Raw genomic sequence first — 5,453 nt, 5'->3', positions numbered from 1 at the left:
ATTTTGACGTAATAATCTGGCATGGTGAAACAAGTGTCCTGTGTGTATAAGTAGTACGACAATATTATTTATCACATGGTTTATCATTGATAGAATTGCAACTCTGATTGCTGGTTAGGAACTGTCGTTCGATTTCATTCCAACAGCTGCCCTGCGTTATTCAATTTTGTGTATTCGCCTTGCGACAGCATCTAAAATCAGCGACGTACCAATCGCTTGCAATATGAAAAGCGCTGAGGTAGAACACATGCCCCCCCCCCAAACATGCAGGGTGGGCCTGTGGCCCAAAGTCCAGAACCGTGAGCCTGTCTGAGTATTATATTCTCAGCTGACCCCCCATAAAAAAAGCTGAACCCCCATAATGCCCGTGCATTGCACGTAACATCAAGATGCATTTGTATGAGTATTTTATCTTGCGAGAGAAAAGGATGAATGAGGGAAGGCCTTATTTGCAAATGTGGAGAGGTGTGTGGGTACCTTTTTGCAAAATTGCCATAGTTTCCTTCCTATCCGTCAGATATAAATCAGACGGCCTATATTGCAGGTTGGCAGGCACACAATCATCACCAACTCGTCTATACTGTGTTAAAAACAACTCTATTTTTTATGATTATATATGTTATATATATTCCCCTTGATTTTTCTTATGTATAAAGTTGTGATATAAAAGATTTGTATATTTCTTTACAGAGGGAGTATCTCTCTGTCAAAAAAATATATTTATGTGTAACTAGTTACTACTGTCTTTCTACTTCCTTTCGCTGATATGTGGGGCAACAGGCAACGGGGTCCATGTGCCATATGCACAAATTAGAGTGCACACCTGCACGGTAGACACACCCCGGTCGTAGCACCGCAGTAATGCCCAATGAGCCGTCAAATCACAACCCACCCCCCCCCTTTCCGACTTTAGCAGTAAGCTGGACGGACGAAGCGGCAATATTTCACTGGGCCTGAATCTCCTTCTCCCTCGTCTGCTTGTTCAGAGAAAACCCCCTCTCGGCGATTGCATAGGGTTTTCTCATGGAGAACCAGGTACGAATTCTCCATCCATCCCCGATAAATCCAAGTCCCTTGGTCGCGGGTAATCCTAGGATGGCAGCCACCGCCGTTGATGCATTTTTCTTCCCACTGAATCTAGTGTGTTTCATTTGCAGTGCCCAAAGTGCGAGTACTCTACAGGTTTCTACGCCCTCGGCGAGACGCCACACTTGTTCCTTCTCATCCTAACACAGGATTTTGAAACATGCACAGTATGTTCCTAGAATCCTCTTTTCTATCCGGGAGGGTGGGGTTTTTTTGAACACGCTATCGACTAATTTGGAAATTTGGATTGCTATATTTGGATAAAAGGTACTACTAGTACGATGGTCAACACTGATGTGAAGGAGGAAGTTATTTCTAGATTTGGATAGGGAATACATTGTGTTCTCATATTATTTTTCCTGCAGTGCATTATTTGCTCTTCCAGAACACATGTACTCAAGATGCTCGGCCTTGCCATAACTGAATACACTAGTTTAATGGTCACAGTGAAGACAAGCCATGGATATAAGTTCTGAGTTGGCTTCATGAACCAAGAAGATCGCTGCTTTTTTATGGCCGAACTTGGATAAACTTCCTCAAGTGTTATGGACTGAAAGTTGGCGCACGAATGTTGATGGAAATAGCAGAACCTGGTCTCATCTTCACTGCGATCTTCCACCCCGACATCGTTCAAATTGTTCATCCATGTTAGTTTTGTATCTGGTTCTTGCTTGTTGCCTCGATTACTTCTTAATCCACCTATTCTGTTTAACTAATCACAATTTAACTTTAGAAGTAGCGACGAATCTCTCACGAAGATGCTACTTATAACTAATATTTTCTTATAATTTGTGGCACGTGTAGGTTTTTTCAGAGTTAAGCATGCTGCTCGTTTGTTATTCTATAGTAACTCGGCTGTTACTGATGGCACTGAAGTTGACTGGGACGACATCCACAAGTTCCTACACTTTATTGATCATCTTGAGGTCCTTGTGGGGCGTTTCAATGGTGGAAGGCCACGTGGGATATGTGTGCTAGTGTTGCACTCGTTGAACAGGTCCAACTATGTCGAGAAACTTATGGTACGAGTTGTTTTCTGTTATATATGTTGTTCATAAACTATTGCTTATACACAGTTTTACAGTTGTGATCTTCTTGAAACAGAAACTGCCCAGTTCTATTATTCCTATACAGATGCCTCACAATGGTCGGGTCAGACTTGCGCTTGGTCACAACATGATGTTTATGTCGACCTACTCAATTCTCCTTGGAGGTGAAAAGATACTTATTCATGGGTGGTCTCAAATAATGAAGGCCCGTCCATCTTGGAGAATAGGACAGAAGATTATGTTCATGCTTTTCCATGGCTCTAAAGCGAATATCCTGTTTATTGACCACATTGCGAGATGAAGCCGCTTTCAGAAGGTTGTGGATGAACGGGGTGGTGCCTGGGCCTTGTCCTGGGGCTTGGCGGCCTCACCCTTGGTTAACTGTAGGCAAAGTAGCACTGTTCGAGGCGTGCTTTGTACGGTTGAACCTGTATAAGTACTCATACTGCTTTCAGCTTTGGTTGTTAAGTGCCCGTGCTGGTTTCAGTTAAGGTTGTTAAGTACTGTTGCTGCTTTTACAGTCTGTCATGTTTCTTTAGTCATGTCTTCCTCCAGCCGCCAAAACTAAACCAGTGCCGGCGGGGCCGCCTGCTTTCGCCTCCCACGGCTGGCTGTGCCTCAGCGCACGCATCGCCGCCCCACCGTCTCCTAAATCGTTAACACCGACGTCCTCTGCGCGGTTTGGTGCGCTCACCGCAGTGCCGCCCTCTCGCGTTGTCAACATGGTCAACAAACAACAGGAATCAGCAGAAGTACGTGGATAGGATGACAGTAGGGGCCCACCACGTCAGCGTATGGAAAAATAAAATGCTTCCTCCTAGTGTTTTCCTGACATCTGGGACTCACGACATTGTGAGCGTATATAGTCAATAGACAAGAGAACAACACAAGATTGGCTCACACCTGGGACGTAGCTGCTCGAGTAGTATTTTTTTTGTTATTGTTGAGACAGAGCAGGGTTTGAACTGGGTTGTGCCCCGTCTAGCCCAAGCTTATATTTTATGTTCACCATGTGACCAGCCCAGCTATTTTTTCTTTGTGAAAATGAGTCCAGTTTATTTTTTCTGAAGAATACCCAATCCAGGCCTACTTAATTTTCTACGCCCTGATGGGCTGCAACTCTTTCAAGACGCCTGCAAATCTTGAAAGTAATATGAAATGGGTTGTAAATATAAAAACAGATGACAAATTGGCAATTACTTTATAAATTGTTTCAGATTTTCAGATTCCTATTTCACTGGGTATTAACCTAATTTAAATATATCTTCAAAGTACTTTAAATCTTGCTCGACATTTCGGTATTAAAAATAGTTTGGAACCCATAGAAATATGCGAAATTGGCCCTGGCCAACCAAAAAAATGAATGCAATAAATTGCATAAGAAGTTACCATGAGCTATATATAAATTATTAAAAAAAGAAGGAGTGGTCTAACTTGTGGGCCTGTTTAGTTGACGCGTATGCAAGATTTGTTTTTAGTTATTATATACGTCAACAAACGATTCTAGCAAACGTAACCGTTGGATGTCAATCCAACGGCCGTCATGTTTCTTCAATCTCTGATCTTCTTGCTCCAGCCGCCAAAGCAGCGCCGGCGGGACCGCCTGCTCCCGCCTCCCGTGGCCGGTTGTGCTACCGCACAGGCCTCAGCGCCCCTACTACTCCCACCGCTGGCCAGGGCATCCCTCTACTCACCCACACCCCCTGTTATTCTGCGGCGACGGTAGCCTCACACCGCAGCCGAACCGGTGAACCCTCGTACTCCTCTCCGCGCGGGCTTCCGCTGCCGCGTCTTCCCCGGCTCCGCGTCGTCCCCTTCCTAGGCCTCGCTGTCATCCACCGCCGTGGTGCTCTCGGTGCGGCGTGGTCAATGTGGTCAACGACCGACTTCCATTGGAAGAGTACTATACGTGGAGAGGCTGACAGCTGGGTCCACGGCGGCCGCAAGGAAGTGCCTCCTTATTACGCGCAAAATAATTATTCCTCCACCTGACAGCGGGGACCCACCGGACGGGCCACCGTATTTCGTGAAAAAAACGTTTCCCCCTTGACTGCTGGGACCTACCAGCTACACCTTCACACGCAAGGAAGTGCGTCCGGGCAAAAAAACAAAATGATTCGCCCCGTGACTGCTGGGACCCACCAACTACACCTTCGCACGCAAGGAAGTGCATCCGGGCAAAAAAACAAAACAATTCGCCCCCCCTGACTACTGGGACCCACCAGCTACATCTTCGCACGCAAGGAATTGCCTGACAGTCGGGACCCACCTGGTCGAAGCGTATGTAGCATTGTCATTCTGGTCGCGAACGTGTATGTACATACTGGTAGATGTAGAGGCGTGCACGTCTCGTGGTAGAGGCGCGCACGTGTCGTAGTAGAGGCGCGCATGTAGCATGTACACGTACGTACAGCGGCCAGGGTGCAAGAAAGAAAATACGGCCACGTATGTGTACATACAGGCAGGGTCTCGAACGCCTACTCGCGCATATATACGTACAACCAGGGCTCGTGTACATTGGCTGGGTCGGAACGAAGAAACAGCATCGTCGTCGTGTTCATGGGGAGCCAACTGGCTGGGTCGGAACGGAATGTGTGGTCGTGTTCATCGGGATTGCTTGGACGGAACGGGCAATGGAAACGAGGCCTCGCGTACCGCAGAATGGAGGAAACGGCCTTGTGTTCGACCAACCACGTTCGAAATGGGATCCTGTTCATCGGGAGGGGTCTGCCGTACCGCAAAATGGAGGAAACGGACCTCCTATGGTCGAAACGGGGGTCCTGTTGATCGGGAGGGGTGTGGCGTACCGCAAAACAGAGGAAACGGACCTCCTACGGTCGAAACGGGGGTCCTGTTGATCGGGAGGGGTGTGGCGTACCACAAAACGGATGAAACAGACTTGTGTTGGAGCGCTACGGTCAAAACGGGGGTCCTGTTCATCGGGAGGGGTGTGGCGTACCACAAAATGGGACTCCACAGGATACTATTCATCTCCACTGTCGACCTCCTCCAGTCTCCACGGGCTACTGTTCATCCACCGTCGACCTCCTCCAGCCTCCACGGGCTCCTATTCATCCCCGGGCTCCTGTTCATCCATCCTCCACCGCGTGCTACTCCATCGGCTACTGTTCAACCACCCCTCTCCACGGGCTCCTGTTCAACCACCCCTCCACGGGCTACTGTTCATCCACCCCTCCACCATCTACTGTTCATCTAGCCCTCCACGGGGTCGTCTTGTTCATCTAGCCCCAACCGGCTCGATTGATCGGGGTCCTGTTCATCCAGAGGCAACGCCACAGGTCCTGTTCATCCACTCCC

The sequence above is a fragment of the Triticum aestivum genome, chromosome 3B (genome assembly GCF_018294505.1).
Source record: "Triticum aestivum cultivar Chinese Spring chromosome 3B, IWGSC CS RefSeq v2.1, whole genome shotgun sequence".
Lineage (NCBI taxonomy): Eukaryota > Viridiplantae > Streptophyta > Magnoliopsida > Poales > Poaceae > Triticum > Triticum aestivum.
Note: the sequence above shows the minus strand (reverse complement) of the source record.